This window comes from Mustelus asterias, chromosome 15 (genome assembly GCF_964213995.1).
Source record: "Mustelus asterias chromosome 15, sMusAst1.hap1.1, whole genome shotgun sequence".
Classification (NCBI taxonomy): Eukaryota; Metazoa; Chordata; class Chondrichthyes; order Carcharhiniformes; family Triakidae; genus Mustelus; species Mustelus asterias.
Window position 1 is genome coordinate 5,018,185 of NC_135815.1, and position 23,457 is coordinate 5,041,641.

Below are 23,457 nucleotides of genomic sequence, written 5' to 3' on the forward strand. Positions count from 1 at the left end.
TGACTCTCCCATTCACTGTTGTCTTGACCTCTGTTTGATATGGTGGTTGACTGTCTAATCTGGCCCCTGTTTACTGCACAATCGATTTTCTCCTGTCACATTTGAACTCTGTAGACTTGCAAGTGTGAGGATGCAACTTTATACCTCTGTCCAACGCAGCTGATACCTGAATTAGTGACTCTTTTAAATAGAAGCTCCAGTTTAACACGGGGATAGGTAGACAGCAGGCAAGCTGAAGGGGTCAGAAGATTAAATGTACCCTAGATATGCAGAGGTTCAGGAGTAGATATTAACACACATTTAAACAGCCTCAGGCAGGAGACGCCCCCTCGCCTATGAGATGGTGCACAATGCAATGTTGAGGCGGGGAATGCAAGAGGGAAGAAAAGCAGGACAAAGTAACAGAGCAAATTTACACTTAGTTATCCATCTTCAGAATTTCACAAATGTTTCACAATGAATTTATTTTTGAAACATAGTCACTGATATTATGGCCAGAATTTTACAGACCCCTGCGCAAATGCCCACCTCCCCCACCTCCCCCCCCCCCCCCCTTCAACTCCCACTGAGGCTAAGGGTGGAGGGGGGCGGGTATACGAAATTGCTGAGACAGAATTCCTTCTGCGTTCCCATGGACCCTGACCCCATAGCAATTTTACTTTGGGGTGGGCATAGCCTCAGATGAGAAGCTCACCCATTCCCCAGTTGTGGGCCTTAGGTGATCAATTAATGACCACTTATGGTTCGTTTCTTACCCAGCCTCAATTTTTAGTCTGGTGGGTGGATTATAGCACCGTGGGGAAACCCAGAAATAAAGAACATTAGAACTTGGCTAGAAAGTGGCGGAGTGGGATGAGGGGTGGCGGGGGGGGGGGGGGGGGGGGGGGGGGGGGTGGCGGGGGGGGGGGGGGGATGTCAGCCCTCCATCAGAAGCCTCCTCAACTGGGGGCATCCTTTCTTGAAGGTTAGATTATTTCTGGATGCCCCTCACTCATCAGTCTATCTTTGAGACCCTGATCTCTCCCCTCACAACCCCCAGGCCTTCCTTACCATCCTTGCCCTGGCACCCCTTTCACTTGCTTTGGTCTTCCCATTCCCTGAACTTCAGGCTGGTTGGTACAGTTCCTCTCTGGCCACTGCCGTTCTGTTGCTGTACAGACTGGAGTTTGGCTGACAGCTGCCTAAGGTGGAACTTACTCCCGAGTGAGTGACTTTCAGCCAGTCAACACTCATTGGAATGTAAAATAGCATTGGGGTTGTCGGAGTTGGCGGGGATGTGTTCCCGGCTGTTATGCTCCCGCCATCCCAAAAATTCAAGACTGTGAGTGGGATTTTCCAGCCACACTTGCCCCAAAACTGGAAAATGCCACACAAGGTCAACAGACTTTTGTGTGCTGCTCTCCACCTACTATGATTTCTGTGGCAGGCAGGACAGGAAAATTCCCCCCATGCATGTAAAATTTAAGGAGCAATGCAATCAGCCTTGCTTCAATTAGTTAGGTCATGTCTCAAGTTTAGAACGTTGTGAGTTAAGGTTCCAGTTCTGAACTTGGGAATGAAATCTTGTTGTTAGCGTAGTACGGCCTTACTTATCCAATTGAGTGAACATAAAAGATTCCTTGGTACTAATTGATGAACATCAAGAGGGGGTTTTAGTCCATCTTCAAACCAATTTATTTCTCATTTACAGCAGAAGAACAGATCCACCATATTGCCATTTTGTGGTATGTTGCTTTATGTAGATTGGCCACTTAATTTGTGTATGTTATAGCAGAATCACAGAAATGTTACAGCACAGAAGGAGACCATTTGGCGCATCCTGTAACCCTCCACATTCTTTCTTTTCAAATTGAAGTCTAATTCCTTTTTCAATGCTTCGGTTGAACCTACCTCTACCACCGGGCCTTCTAGACCTTAACCACTCGCTACATGAAAAAGCTTTTCCTCATCTTAATATTGCTTCCTTTACTAATTATTTTAACTGTTTGCCCTCTTATTCTCGATCCTTTCCCAAGTTAGAACAATTTCTCCTTATCCACTCTGTGCAGAGCCCCTCATAATTTTGAATACCTCTATCAAATCTTCTCTCAGTCTTTCCTCTGAGGAAAACACTCCTAATTTCTCCAATCTATCTTCAGAACTAAAGTTCCTCCTCTTTTTCCTATGAATCTTTTCTGCACTCTCTCCTATACCTTCACATCATTCTAACTTGTGGTGCCCTGACAAGAACTATACTTTAAAAGTACTTCATTGGCCATGAAATGCTTTAGGATATCCTGAGGATATGAAAGGCAAAACAGAAATGTTAAAAAGAACTTTGTGGATGAATATTCTGGAGCTTCTCCCAATCCACCACCAAAGCTTTGGCAGAAGTCTGGCAGAGACCCTGGTGAGATGGATTATGTCGCTGGAGCTTAACCCCAGCTTAATTAAACATACATCTGTTACTGAAAATACCACATACAGTTGTAGTCCTAAGTATCACCAGAAGATTCAGGATGTTCTGGAATGTGCATAGCAAAGAGAAAAACCATAGATGGCTCCTAGGCTCCGATCCAAAAGATAGATTGAGGGAGTCTGCAGTCAATCTTCTTTGAAAGAAAGGTCAAATCGGGATAAGTTCAAGTATTTAAACTTGAGCCAGCAATAAGCAAGAAGGAAATGTAAAAGTTTTTCAATATGATATAGAGTATGAAGCTAGATTTTCAATAAATAGTTTCAGTTTTGTTTTATCTCAAAAATGGCTGATTTGCAGTCAACCCTATGCCAAGTGATTCATCGAACACAGAGATCAGTTTAGGCCTGAATTCCTCTGTTGATTGCAACTGAAGCTTTCCTTGTGGCAGGGACAATTGTTTGGGGTAGAAATTCATTATATCTCATTTTTGGGAGCATAGACTTCCCAAAAATGTCACAGCAGGGAGGCCACCTGCCAGAATAAAAATTGAGGCTGGGTAGGAAATTGCCCATAAGTGGCCATTAATTGATCTTTTAAGGCTCAGAACGCAACTTTGCTGTTGTGCCTCTAGAGGCAGCTCACCCATGTGACTGGAGTGCTATGGGACACTTGTTTCTCCTGCAGGGGCCGTCAGAAATGCCCTGATAGGAGAAGAATACAGGAAGGACACAGTTCTATATAAAGGCAAATTGAAAAAAAATGACTCGCTGATTTCACTCTTTTGACTCCGGCATTCCCTTTCAAGACCACTGGTTTGACCACTGTAAAAGCGAGTCTGACCCACATGGTCTAACTTGTCTTAATAGATTTCAGAGACTGGAAATAAAGATTTGCTTTCATTCCCGGTGCTAGAACCACCTCAAAATCAAGATTTTGATTAATTTAGCGATGGCTTGAATCCATGCACAAATTGTGACACAATTTTGACTTTCCTCGCCTCTGTTGTAGAATGGAGATTATCTGTATTTTAGATATACTTGCAGGCAGGTTTAATTTGATAGTCATGTCACAAATGCATATGTGTAAATATTTTGCAACTAGTTGGCGAAAAGTTTGTTCTCATTAAATAGGCTGGTAGCGGTGAGGTCTACTAACAGCATGGTGAATTCAGGGAATGCCCCCATGATTTCCCCCTGACAAATCAGCCATGCTGACTATCCTTGATTAATCCTTGCCTCTCCAAGTGGAGATTAATTCTGTCCCTCAGAATTTTTTCCAATAATTCTTCTCTGGCCGAGGATAGATCTCATCTGGGCCTGAGGATTTATCCATTTTTAAGCCCACTAAAACTGCTAACACCTCCTACATCTCAATGCTGATACGTTCAGTTATATAACAGTCCCCTCCCTATTTTTATGCCTACATCGTTCTTCCCATAGTAAATACAGATGCACAATACTCATTCAATATCTCACCTACATGTTTGGGCTCCATACATTGGTTGCTATTTTGGTCCCTAATGTGCCTTATTCTTTCTCTAATTACTCTCTTGCCCTTAATACATTTACAAAATACCTTGGGATTTTCCTTTATTTTGCCCACCAGTGTTTTTTCAAACCCCTTCTTCACTCTCCTAATTTCTTTACCCCTACTGCACTTTCTATACTCTAGGGCACCCACCATTTTGACTACCTGTGACTGCCAGAAGCCTCCCTTTTTTCCTTATCCAATCCTGTATATCTCTTGATATCCAGGGTTCTCTGGACTGTTTGATCCCACCATTTACCTTTACGGGAACATGTTGGCCTTGTACTCTCTCCATTTCCTTTTTGAATGACTCCCACTGATCTGATGTGAATTTTCTTAAACACAACTTTTCTCAGCCTGCTTTGACCAGATCCTGTCTGATCATATTGAAATCAGCATTCCCCCTATTCATAACTTTTATTTCCAGTTTATCTTTGTCCTTTTCCATCACTACCTTAAATCTAACTGAGTTATGGCCACTATCACTGAAATGCTGTCCCACTGACATTTTTATCACCTATCCGGCTTCATTCCCTAAAACTAAGTCTAGTACTGCGTCCTCTCTTATTGGACTTTCTATGTGCGGGCTCAAAAAGCTTTCCTGGATGCACTTTAAAGAATTCTGCTCCCTCTAAGCCTTACACACCTTGCCTATCCCAATTACTATTGGGGGAGTTAAAATCCCTTACTACTATTCCCCTATTATTTTAAACTTTGAGATTTGCCTACATATCTGCTCTTCTATCTCCCCTGACTATTTAGGATGTTGGAGCAGAATTTAGCTTTCCCACAGGCTGATGAATCCCAAAGTCATTAAATGTTCTCAGCATACACAAGGAAGGTATTTGCAACAATTTCTTCCAGCTATATTCTACTTCCAAACAACATGTAAAAATCAACAGCTCTCTTATCAGAAAAGTCAAGCTTGAACAGTGATTATTCTCCTATAATTCCTCCATTCATTGTCCTTCAATGGATTGTCATCATTCCAATGAAATAGATGCTGTACACTAACATGAAGAAGTCTCACAACACCAGGTTAAAGTCCAACAGGTTTATTTGGTAGCAAATACCATAAGCTTTCGGAGCACTGCTCCTTCGTCAGATGGAGTGGTCTCTGTTCTCAAACAGGGCACAGACACAGAAATCAAATTACAGAATACTGATTAGAATGCAAATCTCTACAGCCAGCCAGGTCTTAAATGCACAGACAATGTGGGTGGAGGGAGCATTCAACACAGGTTAAAGAGATGTGTATTGTCTCCAGACAGGACATAGCTCTCCTGACTTTCAGTGTCTTTAAAAAAAATCAGATGCAGACTCCCTCTTTTCCTTCCATACCACTCTAGTGATGGCTCAGGTGCCCATACATGCCAACCTATTCTATGCCTTTCATCGCAGGTCAGTTATGTATTTCCAATGCTACTTTTGCAGTATTCTGAATTTAAGGAGAAAACATTCTCTTTGAGGGAGATGGTGAGGACCTGCTTTCTGGAACTTTGACCCTAAATATGTTAATCAGGTGACAAGATGGTAAAGTTGGAATCAAAGCCATTCGATAAGTAAGTAGATTTGGGACAAATGGCCTTTTTTGTCCCAAAGATTTCCTCTAAGTTGTATTACGCAGAGATAATTTTCTAGGGAATTGAAGGCATGATAAGATAGTGGTAGATAAATGTTTAGAGAAAGAATGTCTATATTGAAATACAGTAGGCTGGGTCATAACTCAACTGATGAATAGATTGCACTGAGTTCTTTGATCTTCCAATGCCAGACTGTACAAAGTACATCAAAGAAGCTCACATACTGAACAGATGGCCAACAGATAGCATTGTAAAATGAGACAAGACATAAATTAGAAACAGCGCAAACTTTGAAAAATTAGGAAGCAATCATATTTTGTTAATGCCCCAATGAAAATGGAAGTTATTAAGTCTTGAGGAATGGAAGACTTTTTTTTAACTTTTGTCACGCAGTAGCTGCATCAAGCAGTGTTTCACCTGATGCAGTTCAGATTAGCCACAAAGAAAAACTCCCTCAACGCAGCCTCAGCAGTGTGCCTGAGTGTCACACTGACAAGAGCTACCCTCACTACATCGCTATGATATTTTTATTTCCTCGGTTCTCTGTTCCAATGGTCTTTCCAAATAAGATTGCCGATTAGTGGTAAATACTGTGGAGTACCAAGGAATTGGTTTAGGTCTGGCCAAGTTCATACAATATAATCCTAACTCTTACAGTCAGCAGAAAGAAAATGATTTCATCTCATTGGTTTGGACTGAATTCAAGTGAAAAGGAAAGAGGTTGAATCAACTACACCATCTGGTGCTTCAGCATAGAAATCATAGAAACCCTACGGTACAGAAAGAGGCCATTCGGCCCATCGAGTCTGCACCGACCACAATCCCACCCAGGCCCTACTCCCATATCCCTACATATTTACCCACTAATCCCTCTAACCTACACATCTCAGGACACTCAGGGCAATTTTTAGCATGGCCAATCAACCTAACCCACACATCTTTGGACTGTGGGAGGAAACCGGAGCACCCGGAGGAAACCCGCACAGGCACGAGGAGAATGTGCAAACTCCACACCGACAGTGACCCAAGCCGGGAATTGAACCCAGGTCCCTGGAGCTGTGAAGCTGCAGTGCTAATCACTGTGCTACCGTGCCGCCCATAGTTTTGCCTAACCTCATTCAGGCCACTTTAGTGGGGGGATTCTCAGACCTCACCGTGCTGTTAGTAGATCGCGCCGGTCCCGGTACAGGTCTCTCAGCCCCTCCTTATTGGCACAAACCTGATCATGTCCAGAAAGGGCATGGGTCCAATTAGCATATTTAAAGTAATATTTAAATATGCGCAGCCCATTCAAATCCCAACGCATGGAATTCACAGGCCTTTGGGCGCAGCACGATAACGATGAGAATCACAACTGGTCTCTACTTGCGGAGACCACGATGGTCTTGCAGGGGGTATTAGAGGCCACTGAAACCCCCAGGGGGTCAGGGACATGGCTGAACGGTGCTTATCGGGCTGTTCCCACATGGCAGGGCTCATCTAGCACACTAGCAGTACCCAACTGGCACACAGGTGGTGCATGGCAGTGGCCGCTGAACAGCCCAGAAGCGGACACCGGACAGCCCGGCATTGCCAGTTGGGCACCACCACCAAAGTGGCCTGAATGAGGTTAGGCAAAACTATGGCCAGCCGGATACCACCACTGTGTCAGGGGCAGAGCCGAGGGGACGGCTCTTGAGTGCGGACTATGATGGGGTGGGGAGGGGGGCTATGCGTGGGTAATCTGATGGGGGTGGTAGTGCAGGGGTGGATCGTGAAGGTGGTTCTGATGGGGGACATGTCAGGGGTCCTGATGGGGGGGCATGTTGGGGGTCAGGCAGATGGTCCCATTGGGAAGGCCCCAATGCGCTGATACCAGTCACCTGTGTTGGGGAGGGGGAACATGTATAAATGAAACTTTATTACAGTTCTACAGCTGTTTCTCCTTCTATAAGTGATACAATCCTTCCTGATCGAGTATGTTTTATGAAAGATACAAACTAGGAGATTGACACAGGGATGAGGTTTTCCAACTGTAACAGCATCTGCAGCCAATTCATTTTAATAAGTTGTTGTCATTGTTACAACCAGAAAATCTAGGCTAGGGAATTTTCAAGTCTACAGGCGGCCAATTGAGGAAGATGACTTGACATCTAGTACACAATTCCAGGATGTCCATGTGGCCTCCATTCCAGAAGAAGACACATTTATTTTAGTAAGTCCTAAAGCCAAACATCTTCAGATAGAAAGAAAGAATTAAGGAAGACTGCAAAAGGGACTATGGTAGCTGAAAGAAGTTGTTGGTCTTACTTTATTGAGTTTTTGGAATTTGTGAAACAGACATCTTTCAAAACCCAACTGTGAGATTTGTCATTCTTTCCCATTTCCTACGCCCCTGATTTTAGAAGCCAAATCATTAAACTATCATAGAAATCATAGAAACCCTACAGTGCAGAAGGAGGCCATTTGGCCCATCAAGTCTGCACCGACCACAATCCCACCCAGGCCCTACCCCCACATATTTACCCGCTAATCCCTCTAACCTACGCATTTTAGGATTCTAAGGGGCAATTTTTAACCTGCCCAATCAACCTAACTCGCACATCTTTGGACTGTGGGAGGAAACCGGAGCACCCGGAGGAAACCCACGCAGACATGAGGAGAATGTGCAAACTCCACACAGACAGTGACCCGAGCCGGGAATCGACCCCGGGACCCTGGAGCTGTGAAGCAGCAGTGCTAACCACTGCGCTACCGTGTCGCCAAGAACACTTACAATCTGAACATATCTAATTATATTTTTGAACTAGACAGGGTTAACAGATCAAAAGTTTCATTGTTGCAAATAGAAAAGATTCAACCAGAAACTGCTAATAACTTTGATTCTGACTCCTGCATCATTACTGATAAATCAGACCAGAGACTGCTGGAGTTGATTAGCTGTACAACTTGCGCTTCTATTTTGGTCCCTTCCCTGGTACAATTTTAGGATGGCATCAATAATGTGGAAATATTTACATATAACTTTTTAAGCTATATTTAAAAAAAATTCTTTTGGCAGCAATATTTTTTCTATCAGATTTTTTCAATTGTATCAAAGTGTTTCAAAATTTTCCTCAACAAGAAAACTATATGGTATTAGAGCAAACATTTTTGGTCCCTATTTCAGGGCATTATCACTATCACATGAGGCCAATCAGTCTCAAAGTATCTGCCGTGCTTAATTCGAGAGAAAAATAATAATTTTCCCAACTTCATTTGATTTGATTTATTATTGCCGCATGGATTAGTATACAGCGAAAAGTACCAGCCCTTGGTGTCGTTCAAACTTACGTTATCTACCTGGGAAGAGGAAGGAACTCAATGATATAAATTAGGTCACAGGGCTAACAAGTCACAGATGGATTTAAATATGAGGTAATGAACTCTGAAAGAGGAAACATGTGCTTAGAAGGGGTTCTCCTTTGAAATTTGAAGCTCTTATCAATAAGGCTAATCAAGTACAGGAATGCATCTTGAAGATGTTTGATCATAACTTGGAACAGATTGCTTTATGACTGAATGCACATTATTTAGGCTATATTTAGAACACAAATTTGGACCTTCAAAAGGACATTGATGCACAATTTATGGGTTGGAGGAGAGTGACAAAGATTCAGACATGATAAATTATGAAGAATGACTCATGGAATGAACAGCTAAGATTATGAAATTAATATCGACTAATTTGACAATATGGTGGAAATAAGTTAAAATGAGCACAGCTGATAAAGATTTGTTGCTTATTATCTATTAAAATCTGTTTTCAACATCCACTCCCTAGCTGTTGGATAATTTGCATTTGGCTCTGAATTTTAGTTGCCGTGACACTGGTACTTGTTGCTAATTCTTGAAAGAAAACTCACTCAGTCATAATTAAAACTTTGTTAATTTAATGAATGAGTAGTTGGATTACTAATGTACTACCAACAGTCCTTATCTATCTCTAACTAATCAACAATAAAGGTTGTTGGCTTTAACTCTATAATGACACTTTTAGTTCTTATATTGTCCTCATGTTCAGGGCCAAAGTGAAACCTTTGTCACGACATTCAACAAACTGAACACATTGTGCATACTCCCATGAGTCTCTTGACTCCATAAATCAGTAAGATAAACAGTATTTAGGCATCAAGCAATTAAATAATTATCAACTATAAATCAACTAATAAACCACTGCAAAGAGAACCACAAAATTGCAAAAGAGGGCTTGACTACTCCTTCAAAAATAAATAAGCAAGCCATTTAGTCTCCTGCACTATAATTCCATGTGAAACTGGATCTGAAGTAAGGACATTGCTCATGATGTGAACATTTACTAGTCTTCCACAGGATCGTGGTTCTCTCTTTCACTGATGGCTTCAGCTCGCTGAACAAAGAAATCTACCCGCCATCTCATTCCTTTGAAGTTTTTCGGAGTGGGAAAAATGCTGGAATTGCCAGCAACATCCAGGTCCCAGGATTGATTTTTTAAAAAATGTTCCATTGGGAACAAAGGAATTCAAAAAAAGTATCATTCCTGACTGAATGAAGCTGTCAAACCTTAATGGAATATCATATTCTGAGTTTTGTGGACACTGTACCTGTGGTAAGTCAGAAAAGTTCCTGAAATATCTGCTCATGAATATCTCACTGGAATTGCAAATATACAAACACAGCTATTCAAAATGCAAGCCACACCTCCATCTAAATATATTAGCCTTTGAGTCAGCAGGTTGTAAATCCAAGAACCACACAGATAATTGAGCCCACAATCTAGGCTAACGCAACTGTGCAGTACTGAGGGAGTACTGCACTCTCAGAAATGTTGTCTTTTAGATGAGATGTTAAATTGAGGCTCCTTGCAGCTTTTCAGATAGAAATAAAGAAGAGTTCCTTCTATGTTTATGGAATTAACACCACACAACAACAGGTTAACCCTTGCTCATTGTAGAAACTGCACAGTTTTAGATATCATGGCTATGCCAAAAAGGTTGTTCATATGAGAACCAGCTGAGGAAATAAAGTAGGGTGCAATGTGCCACATATGGAAGTAACTAGGGTACATAAATAAACAACAATGGTATCATTAAGGTCAACTACTTCTTGATTCGTTGGTAAATACCTGATCCAAGACCAGAGTAAAAGGGAGACCTCCAGAAATGATAAACTCAAGCTGATCAGAAATGCCCACACATGTTTCTTTTTACTTATTAAAGCTTCATGCTTCAGTTGCTCTCATTAGGGTCTCTTGTTTTATTTGATCTTGAAAATAAAATGCAAGGGTGTTATATTATTACACTGAAGTGTCTCAATGCTTCACATTCAATTAGCTACTCAGAGATGGTTCACCAATGTTCTTTAGGGAAGGAAATCTGCCAACTTTACCCAGTGACTCCAGACCCACAACAGTATTTACTCTTAACTGCCCTCTGAAGTGACCTACTAATCCATTCTGTTCAAGGGCAATTAGGGATGGGCAACAAATGTTGGTCTTGCCAGCGATGCCCATATCCTATGAAAGAAAAGTTGTTTCTCATCAGAAAATTCATTGACAGAGTTCAGAGAAGGAACCAGAGCCCAATGTTTTTTGTTGTTGTCGGGGTGGTGGTGGTGGTGAAGTGGGAGCAACAACTCAATCCTTTCTTGCAGGGAAACAGGACCAAAGAGGAAAAGATATTGAAAATTTGCTTATCATTGTAAATGAGTGCTGATTTTGAAATGGGGAATAAAAAATGAATGGATTTGTGCAAGAAGATAGTAGATTTATTAAAGTCTAGGGAATTGAAGGAACAATGTACTTTTCATAAGGGAAAATTGGAAAAACAGTCATGGTGAATCAGTGACACGGGGAAGATCCTGACCATGTGTTGATGGAACAGACACTCATCAACATTGTTCACCTCGCGATACTCAAGCATTTCTCAGATATCCGCATGAAATCATTAAGTCAAAATTTAAATCAACTGAAATCTAAGACAGCCAAGTGTTGTACAGCATGGCAGGTGGTGAATGCATCACATGTGACAATCACCCATGTTCTTTCAAAATAACCACATTTTTCCAACCACAAGCAAACCTCAAGCTAAATGCCAGACTCCTTCTTCGCCTATGGGAAATCCTTTGCCTTTAATCCGGCCATCACTCACCCTCAGACAGAGAGACATTTGGGGCTTTTTAAGAGACAGTCTGTCCAATGAAGGAAGAAGAAAAAAAATCGAAAACAGGGGGAAGTGTTCACACTACTTCTTTGTATTTTCCAGTCTATTAAATCTCTCTTGTAATGACTTTTTCTCAGCCCCTTCCACATAAATTCTTTTGTGTGTCTGAATGAAAAAAAACTGGAAATTAGTTGTGTAAAGTCAATCCCTGCTGTTGTTTTCTCCAGGCTCCATACATTGTACAGTGGCCAATCTCTAGGTAATATATGAAATGTTTTGTTGCACAAACAAGTTGCATTGATTCGTCGGTACAGGTTAATTTAACACATTGTGTGGTGAGAGAGGACCAAGAGCTTTACTGTTGCATAACTACTTGTACATTTCCAATCTTAATGGGTTTTCCAGGATTCTTTTGCAATTCCTAAAAGCACAATTGTTACTCCATGAATGATGAATAAGCAGAGAGTAAGCTTTTCTTTCAAAATATGCTGCATTAACACAAAGAACTGAATAAGGTTGCAGAGAGGCGGTTTGCAGTGCTGTTCTCTAAGGGTCAAATTTGGGTATTTTTTCATGGTGTAGAGAGTGGCATTATAAACGTTTACAGATGATATGAAACATGGTAAAGTAGTGGATCATGATGAGGTTAGTTATGGGCTTCAGGATGACATAGGCATGTTGATGAAATGAGCAGAAGAATGACAGATGGAGTTCAATGTAGCGAAGTGTAAAGCAATGCACTTTGGAAAGGTTAAAATGGTAAGACATTATGCTATAAAATTGCATGATTTTGAAGTGTTTAGATGAGAAAAGAGAGACCTTGATATCCATATACACAAATCCTTAAATGGCAGAGCAGTTTGATGAGGTAATTTTAAAAATGTGTTCATAAATCGAGGATTAGAATATGAAAGCAAAAATAAAATGTTAGAAATGTATAAATTACTGGTTGGGTCTGTCTTGGAATGGACATCACTCTTCAGGAACGATGTAATGGCCTTCACTTATGAAAAGACGTTGGAAAACCTGGGACTGTTCTTGTTGGAACAGAGGAGAAGATTAAAAGATGACCTAATGGGAGTTTTAAAGATGATGGAAAGCTTTGGTAGTTGGAGAAAAACTATTCTTTCTGGTGAGTGGGTCAATAACCAGAGGTCATTGCCGGAATTTTACCGCCTCGCCCGCCCAAGGCTCGTAAGATCCCACCCGAGGCCAACGGAGAATGCCGTTCTGCGAGCCTCGCCCGCCCTGACTTTGGGGCGGGCATGCCGGTAATATTCCAGCCCATAGATTTAAAATCATTGACCGAAGATTTCGTGGGGCGATTAGGAGAAATTGTATCATTCCAGATGCCAGCCACTCAGTTCAAAATTGTCAAGCACGTTATTTTGGAACCTACTGACACACAGAGAGGTTTAACATGGTGAAAGGTTAAAATAAAAAGTGGAGAAATTGTTCTGTGAGGGAAAAAAGAGTGAATTCTTCTTCATGAGCCAGACAGTCCTCTCTTTGGAACTGAGAGGCATTTGGAATCTCTGTGGAAGTGTATTGGGCTGGAGGGAGGAGACATAGCAAAAGAATGATTGGCTTTGCAGTAGATGGAGGAAAGCAGGAGAAGTATCATCCTGATTCTGTCCACCACCTTAACATCATTCCTATCCGTTCTAAGTGGCGAACCAATTTCCATAGCCAGGACTTAAAATGGCTGAGACCTCTTGCCAATATGTCCATGTTGAAATCCCATCTGCAGGACCACCTCCTACTCACTACACTCATTCACTCTGAACCTGTTAGCTTCAAATGAACTTACTGAATGAAGATAAATGCAGCATACTGAGCTGGTTTTATGACCCTAACCAGGGCTAGGATCAGAGATAGTTAGGAGCTAAAATAGCCATGTTGGCTGGTGTGCCAGTTCCTTTACTTTATACCATCTCTGGAACATTTTGTAGAGGGGGATTGAAAGTGGTCTACTCGCTACTGCCAGTAGCTGAACAGGGTCTTGAAGAGATCCTGGTATAACTCTGTCCCATTAAGGAGACCAACTGGAATTTTCTCATCGATATCCAGCATCCTGTACGCAGCAGGGAGCTACTTTGCTCCCCTAATGATAGGTTGCCTCCAATTATCCATGTTGGGAGCCTTGGTGCTGAGTCTATTTTTTATTTAAAGATTTTAAAAAGTTGAAGGGAGGCCAATTCCATTTTAGAAACATAGAAACCATAGAAACCCTACAGTGCAGAAAGAGGCCATTTGGCCCATCGAGTCTGCACCGACCACAATCCCACCCAGGCCCTATCTCCATATCCCTACATATTTACCCACTAATCCCTCTAACCTACACAGCTCATTTTGATGCACACTTCCTTTTCAATTGCAGCCTGCTGCTCCATCCTGGTTCAAAAGCCAACCCATCTTTAACTGGACAGCAAACTTACCCACTGGTCATTAATCAGCCACTTCCGGAAAAAGCGCAGGTGAGTGATTGTTTCCCCTTCCGGGATAAGGTTCGGGACCTGGACACAGTTCCAGAAGCTGTTTCCTGTTCCCAAAGGGAAAATCCAGGTCATTGGCTATGACAGACAGGATAAGACCCACTGGTGCATCGCAGCCTACCCCACATAACTCTGATACCTTCTGCAAGATCATACATTTACCCATCCCACCTGAAGATGATACTTGGAGAAACAAAAGAAATAGTGAAAAAACTCAGGGCCAAAAAGAAGGGAACTTTTGAAAAATTCTTCTCCTTTCTTCCCCCAAACATTTAGCAAATGAGTTACAGTCGTGTAAGTTTTTTTTAAAAATAGGCAAGAGATGAACAAACATTTGTGAAGCAAACATGTCAGCAGATGGTACTGTTATATAAAGATGGATGTTTATAGCCTAGGGGGACAATGACAAAAGGATAGCTGGAGAGCAGTTAAAAAGATTCTGCAACCAAAGGTTATATAAACAGACTTACTTTTAATAAGAAGTCCAGAGGTAGAAAATTCCGTGTCCCAGTTCATTTATCTTGGCTCAAGCTGAACATTTAATTTATGATAAAACTACCTGAAAATCGGCTGAAGACTGGTTCAAAATAAATACATGAAATGTCTGTGCACCAAAAAATGAATCAATTACAAAGAAGGAAGTGTGGTATGAAAGTCAGCTGGGTGCAGAAATGCCATGAATCACTCCACTAAAAGTCAGAAATGTCTCCTTGAAAAATAAAGTTAAAAAATGTTTCTGAAAGGAGAAGATAGACAAAGGGGCTCCTGGAATTGCTTGGTGGACAGTTTTGGGGAAGAAGGGAGAGAAGGTATGCTCTGGTTTGTGTCTGTTAGCGGTATTACAAAGATGGTTTGAAGATTTCCACTGTTTTATCCTGTAAAATCGGAAATTTGTTCTTTTATGACAGTTTTTACACTTTTGATTCTGATGTATCACCAAACCAATCTTGAGAATGGCATCTGGAAACTAGGCAATCCACCCCCCACCCCCCCCCCCCCCCGCCCCCACCTCCCCAATGCAATTGTGTATACACTGGGAGGAATTTTACCATTTTGAGTCTACGTGACGGATCTGGGCGTCAAATAGATCTGCGCCTGGAATCCTCTTTCCAGCGCGCCCATACGCGTTTTGCCGGCTCCGGCCCGATCCGCACTGTGGGCGGGGCTTAGTGCTGGCGGACCGATCGGAGCTCTGAACTGCGCATGCGCAGTTCGAAAAAAATGTGACAGCGTGCCCGGGCGCGAAATAAAAAGCAGAAAGTGGAGAGAGCGGCTCTCTGACGTTCATCCTCTGGTCGAGGGGGGGGTGGGATGGGGGGTGTGGGATGGGGGGTGTGGGGGGGGGGGATGGCAGGGGAGGGGCGTGTGGGGAGGGGTGGGGGGGGGTGACCGATCATCCCCTGGCGGGGAGGGGGTGGAGGAGACGGGGTGTGACCGCTCATCCCTTGGAGGGGGCGGGGGGAGCGGAGAGGGGGTGTGACCGATCATCTCCTTTGTGGGGGGGGGGGGCGAGAGCAGAGGGGGTGTGACCGATCATCCCCTGGGGGGGGGGGGGGGGGGGAGGATAGGGGGTGTGACGTCTCATCCTCTGGTTGGGGGTGTTCCACTGCTTGTCTGCAGCCGATCCCTCCTGGCACCATCACTGGGACACTACCAGCCACAGCCATCTCTCCCGCTCTCTCGCACCTGCAGGGAAAAGTAATCTGTGGCTGGTAGTGAACCAGTGATGGTGCCAGGAGGGATCGGCCGCAGACAGGCAGCGGAACCCTCCCGACCAGAGGATGAGACGTCACACCCCCTCTCCTCCCCCCCACCAGGGGATGAGACGTCACACCCCCTCCCCTCACACGACCCCCCCCCCCCGCCCCCCCACAAGGGGATGAGATGTCACACCCCCGGTATAGGCCCGACGCCCAACTTTACCGCGATCGGGCGCGAAGTGTTGGTAAAATCAAGCCCATTGTGTAAATATTAGGAGAGGCAGTGGCCTAGTGGTATTATCGCTCGATTATTAATCTAGAAACTCAGCTAATGTTCTGGAGGCTTAGGTTTGAATCCCACCACAGCAGCTGGTGGAATTTGAATTCAATAAAAAATATCTGGAATTAAGAATTTACTGATGACCATGCAACCATTGTCGATTGTCGGAAAAACCCATCTGGTTCATTAATGTCCTTTAGGGAAGGAAATCTGCTGTCTTTACCTGGCCTGGCCTACATGTAGCTCCAGAGCCACAGCAATGTGGTTGACTCTCAACTGCTCTCAGACAACTAGGGATGGGCAACAAATGATGGCCAGTCAACGACGCCCATATCCCATGAATGAATAAAGAATTAGGCTGAGGTGAGATATCTTTGTTTGGAAGTTGTGTGATTTTTTTTTGCTCCTACCTTCAATGTGAATTTTTACTTGCTCTCAGAATGTGGTGATGTTCACGAGGCCAGCATTTATTGTCCATCTCCAGCTATTTTGTAACCAAGTATTGAGGGATTTCTTCCTCAGCAGCAATTTTAAACAAAAAAAGCCTTGCCAAGTCACATTAAAAATCAGCTCTGTAAATGTGGGGTTAAAGTTGCCAAGCTGGACTGGACATGTTCTGGGTAGGAGATGTCTCTGAAAGTGATGTCACAGAAACCAAGCAGTGTGTCATTAGGGTTTTTTTTTTGAGAAGGTGGCTTTCGTGTTGAGATGGGTGGCAGGTGAGTTGTAAAAGTAAAGTTTATTTATTGGTCACAAGTAGGCTTACATGAACACAGCAATGAGGTTATTGTGAAAATCCCCTAGTTGTCACATTCCGGCACCTGTTCGGGTACACTGAGGGAGAATTTAGCATGGCCAATGCACCTAACCAGCATCTCTTTCGACTGTGGGAGGAAACCGGAGCACCCGGAGGAAACCCACGCAGACACGGGGAGAACGTGCAAACTCCACACAGACAGTGACCCAAGCCAGGAATCGAAGCCGGGTCCCTGGCGCTGTGAGGCAGCAGTGCTAACGGGGTGTTGGCGACTCTTCAAAACTGTTGGGTTACTGACCCAACTGCTTGAGAAACAACTTCTACAGCTGAAAACTATCCAGCCAGCAACATGAATTTACAGCCTGTTAGATTCAAAAAGTAGAGAAAACAATGGCTATTCACCACACAAAGCAGATGTAAGCCTTAACTGCTGTGACTTTGCAGATGTTCCACGTTATTAATGTTGACATTGCTCATCATCTCGGCTATTTTTAATTTGTTTTTTTTGTTTCTTTTACTCTTTCTCCCTCTCTCCAAAGCCCTTAACATCTGCACACAAATGAACATTAATGAAGTCAGAGCTCCATGGAACCATTGAAGGTAAATCACAGACAGCAAATCATACTTAGTATATCAAAAATAAACACAACTAAATCCTGTTTGTTTTAAAGGCAGACACACTATTGCACAGAGGTACATGCACTGAGACTGAATGAAGAAAGCATGGATTTCCTGCCGGGACCTCCTTAGAAGTGAACAATGAATGTTTCTGTACACAAGCTGTGCTGCGTACTGTATCAGAGGCTGGGATTCTTCAGTTTGCACTCTGAGTGCTCCCACAAACAGGAAAACTAAAAAGCTTCCCGCCAGCATTAGCAGCCCCTGTCAAGTGGGATTCTCCCACTTTTAACATTTAAATTTATGCATGCTGCGAAACACGCCTGCTCGCCTGGCTTTACAGAGCCTTTTTAAAGGGTGCCCCGATCTCAGTGCTGAGAGACAGGCCCCCTCCCCCCACAACAGACAGAGTGACCTCTGCTGATAAGGGGAGAACCCCCAAACTCCTCAACACAGAGGGGCATTGTCCACCACCTCCTCCCCCCCAGCACTAAAATAATGGATTCACGATTGTAACCTCTGCAGATTCAAGTGTGAACTCCCACTGAAAAAAACAGCGTGATTTACACCATTTTTCTCACCAATTCAGCACTTAAATTTTTTTGGTAGAATCGCCCCCGATATGTTTCAAACAGATCCCCACTCATTCTTCTAAACTCCACTGAATACTGGTTTACTCAACTTAACCTCTCCTCATACAATTATCCTGCTTTCCCAGGAATCAGTCTGGTGAATCTAGGAATCAGTCCAATTGAACACAAAATCCAGGCTGATACCTCAAGGAGGAGGAGATGCTGCAGGTTAGAGGTGTTAAATTTCAGGTGCGTTGTTAAGTCACAGCCCTGTCAGATGGAAATCAAATATCCCACGGCACCATTTAAGCATAGATCTGGTTTGCTGGGTCAATATTTATTCCAGCCACTACATTCTGCACTCTCTCTGTTTTCTTCTCTATGAACGGTATGCTTTGTCTGCATAGCGCGCAAGAAACAATACTTTTCACTGAATGCTAATATATGTGACAAAAATAAATCAAATCAAATCAAAACGAAAATCCTCTGGTCACACTGATGTTTGTGGGGGATCTGAGCACAAATTGGCCTTTATTACAACAGTAGCTGCATTCAAAGTAATTCACTGAATGTAAAGTGATTTTGGATAGCCTGAGATCATGGAAAAAAAATAAAGTTTATTTATTAGTCACAAGTGAGGTTTACATTAACACTGCAATGAAGTTACTGTGAAATTTCCCTAGTCGCCACACTCCAGCGCTTGTTCAGGTCAATGCACCCTAACCAGCACGTCTTTCAGACTGTGGGACGAAACTGGAGCACCCGGCGGAAACCCGTGCAGACATGGGGAGAAAATGCAGACTCCGCACAGACAGTGACCCAAACTGGGAATCAAACCTGGGTCCCTGGTCCTGTGAGGCAGCAGTGCTAACCCACTGTGCCAAAGAAATGTAAGGTTCGATTTCCTTATATGAAATATAAGGGGACACAGATTGGTTCTCAGTGGCTGTCCCCTTTCCAGTGTCTCGACTCTTGACCAATCACTGAGTGCTTTTGATTGAGGGACACCTCCCCCAAACTGGCTGCACAATTTTACATCTTGTGCAAGCCACATGGTGACAGGTCTGCCTACAGCTAAGTCATTTCCATTGACACAGTATGAAGCCCTTAAGTGGTCATCAATTTGTCACTTAAAAGCCTCAATTGGCAGAAAGGTCGACCACGGACATTTCTGCCTAAAACTTAATTCTGGTGGAGGCGGGAATGTGGTGAGCTTCAGGTACGACCCGCCTAATTAAATGCCTTTCCCACCTCCAAGCTTGCCACCAGCAACAGCACAAGATTCCGAGTGGGAGTGAACCCACAATCTTTTGAATCAGAACTAAGAGTATGACCAACTGAGCCACAGTAACACTGCTTTGGAATATATTGCCTGTAAGGGTGGTGGAAGCATGTTAAATAGTGACTGTAAGAAGAGAATTGGACAAATATTTGAAGGGGAGAAAATTGCAGATGAATGGGGAAAGAATAGGTGTAGAACTAATGGAGTTTTGTTTGCTTTGTGGCACATGAGCCAATCCATCTCTTCCATCACAATCTGTCAAGAGAAAAATATTTTACCCTGAAGTGACATCTTGCAATAACATTTAACAGACTGTAGTTTTGATCAGTGATGTTCATATTTGTCAGTCTGTAACAGACTTTCCCTTATCTCGGGATTGCTTCTATCACAAAAGGGTCAACAGGTTATTAACCTGATGCACAAGGCCCCTAGTTGCAAGTTCTGACTGACTCCTACCTTTCAACTATTCTCGCTGAGTGTCTGTCCGAGGGTTATGGTCACTCCTGCAAGGCTCTCGGGGTCATAGGATAACTCAAGGCCTCCTCACCATATCAAAGATACAGATCATAAGGAAGGACTTATGAGAGAACATCGGACTCGCACCCGTTTTCTTTCACCCAGCCACCAATGAATGAGCACAGGTTAGATTAAAACTAGGAGCAGAACAAAACATGAGATCATATTTAATCATCTGGAAAACAAGAACCACATGCCCTGCAACAAGAATATAGAAAAACAATTACTGGAATGTTGGAAGCTACCTACAATATTTTCTTGCTCGTACACCTTACTTCAATTTTGTTTTATTTGACTTTTTTAAGGCAGGTTGAGAACAAAGTTTTAATTAGGCCATAACAATTTAAATGTAATTCTATCCAGATTTTAGCAGATGTCTTGGGTTTGCAGAGACTCCCACTGGGCAGCTCACATTGAAAGTGCCAGTTCGGGGGAAAAAAGTGAAAAAAAATTAGTTCTCCGAGATCCCCGACCCCGGTTTTCATTTCGAAATGTCAGGATATGTTAACTGCGCAGCTCCATCCGATGCGGCTTCAAGCTAGTGAAAGAAAAATAATTATGTGTCTCATATGAGAAGCCAATGCTGTTAACAAAACCACTGGTGCTTCGAATGTGCTGACTGGTCATTTCCCTCACTGTGTGAGCTGGTTTCGAAATACGGTCTGCTGTTTATAAAACATCCCTCAGTTTCTGTATCTTATTCAGTGCTTACAAATGTCAGAATTACTTCAGGTTTAAGATTGGAGCTGTGTGCTTAAAAAAACATTAAATACAATTGCATTTAGGCACTTGGTTAAATTTATGAAAACCATTGAAAGGGCTTTTTTTAAACACTATTGGTTGAGGGGAGAATGTTGGCCAGGATACTGGGAGAATCCCCCCTTGAATCGTGCTGTGCAATCTTAAAAATGCATCAAAACAAGCCAACAGATCTTGGTTACATATTTCATATAAGGAAAATGTATCCAGAGATGTAGCGTGCCCTCAATCTTGCACTTAATTATAAGCTTTATTCTGAGAGTGGGTCTTGAAAAATAGGTTGAGGTTTCAGCTGTTGACTCTTCCCAATGTATGCTGAGGAATTTCCACCTCTTTTTTTTCTCTCAGCCACTGATTGATCTGCTCTGCGCCTTCTCTACTTTCAGTTTACATTTCAGGTTTCCAGCATTGACCCATTCCACAGTCAATATCTCATCGTAATAAATGTTTCTTTAAATCACTTAGTGTAACAAAGAATTCTGTTATTTCAGCTGAAGCTCCATCATAACCCTTGGAATACCTCAACATATGCATTCCTGATAGAAGCAAGTCCCTTGCTTGTCCTCAGGGGTTTATATTGAAAGGTTTCACCTTTGACATGATTTTTTAAAATACGTGTGTAAGGAGCTATATGCCTATCTGTGTACCCACTGTTGATATCTATGAATAACTTGTAGATACACAATGAGGAGATGCTGGCATTGGACTGGGGTGGGCACAGTAAGAATTTACACAACACCAGGTTAAAGTCCAATAGGACTATTTATACATGGGATTAAAACAAAATATCCTGGCGAGACGCTAGCAAAAGGCAAGGCTGAAGCATTTGTAATCAACTTCAGCCAGAAATCATCTCAGCCTCCTCTTGAAGTCTCCAGAGCATCATAGATGCCAATCTTTAGCCAATTTAATTCACACCATGTAATATCAAGAAACAGCAGAATGCACTGGATGCAACAAAGGTCACAGGCCCTGACAACATCCCAGCAATAGTACTCAAGACTAGAGTTCTAGAGCTAGCTGTGTCCCTCTGGCCACTGGTGTCCATCTAACAATGGGAAAAAATTACCCCAATTTGTGTTGTTCATAAAACGTAGGTCAAATTCAGCCAATAACCACCCATTAATAACTCTCACCCATCAGCAAATTGATGGAAGAGATCGACAGTGATATTAAGTTGTACTTACACACAATAACGTGCTCACTGATGCCCAGTTTGGGTTCCGCTAGTGTCACTCAGCTCCTGACCTCATTACAGCCTTGGTTCAAACATGGCTGAACCTTGGAGTTGAGGTGGGAATCACTGCTAGTGACATCGAGGCAGAGTTTGACAGGGTATGGCAACAAGAAGCCCCAGCAAAAATAGAGTGAATGGGAATGAGGAGGAAACTCTCCACTGTTGGAGCCATACCTAACACAGCAAAAGATGGTTGTGGTTGTTGGATGCCAACCATTCCAGAACCAGAACTCACTGCAGGAGCTCCCCAGGTAGCGTCGTATGCCCAACCATCAGTATCTTTATTAATGACTTTCCCTCCTTCATAAGTTCGGAAGTAGGGATTTTTCCTGAAGTTGGTTCCAACCCTCCCGGAATGGCTGGGCTTCTCCTGGAATCAGCAACAATCTCCCAGCAACCAAAGAAAGCATTCTGGGAAATTTTAAAATGCTGCTTTAAGCCAATCAGCTTCATCATTCGTATTTCTGAGCCACAGCTGGATCTGACACAGTAGCACCCAATCAAATTCAAGTCTTAAACCAGAAAGAGAAAAAGCTATGAAGACCTCCATAGGCTCAGGATTTGGGGGAGGCTATTTAGGACTGAGATCAGAAGAAATTTCTCCAACCAGAAGTCTGTGGAGGCCAAGTCACTGAATATATTTAAGAAGGAAATAGGTAAATTTCTAGACTCTAAAGGTGTCAAGGAGGATGAGGAGAGTGCAGGACTATAACGTTGAGTTAGAGGATCATACCCTAATGGTGGAGCAGGCTCAAAGGGCCAAATGGCCTACATCTGCTCCTACCTTCAATTTTTCTATGTTTCAAAGATCAGTTCTGTCGTGAAGGAGTACAAAGAAGTGTGGGAGGATTACTACGCTGGCTATAGGGCTCTTTCCTGGGACACGCATTCACTTGTTGGCATCAGTACAGTGGACAGGATCGGGTCAGTTACTCAGGACTGTAGTAAGTCTTTGGAGGCAGAAGTCCCTTCACCAAAATCCTTTATTTACAAACTCTAAAGCAGTATAGAGAGTGCTAGCAGTTAGCAGTCTATCTCTGGGGATGTCAGAGGAATTGACACCCCCTGTTAAGTAAAAGACAAAGACTCCCTGATTGGCCCAATTGGATCTTTAATCAGGGAGTTCATACTCCAATGGGGCAAGCTCAATGGCCTGATTGAAGTCATTACAGGACAGAGACCTCAGAGACAGGAAAGAGATAGAGAATCTGGTGAACTGGTGCGACTACAATAATCTTTTTCTCAATGTGAACAAAATGAAGGAGATAATCATCGACTTCAGGAAGCGTAGTGGAGTACGCGCCCTTTTCAACATCAACAGGGGTAAAGTGGAAATGGTCGAGAGCTTCAAGCTTCCAGGTGTTCAGATTACCAGCACCCTGTCCGGGTCCCTCCATGCCGACGCTATAGTTAAGAAAGCCCACCAACACCTCTATTTTCTCAGGAGGCAAAGGAAATTTGGCATGTCCACAATGATTCTCACCAAGTTCTATAGATGCATCATAGAGAGCATTCTTTCTGGTTGTATAGAACATAGAACATAGAACATAGAACATTACAGCGCAGAACAGGCCC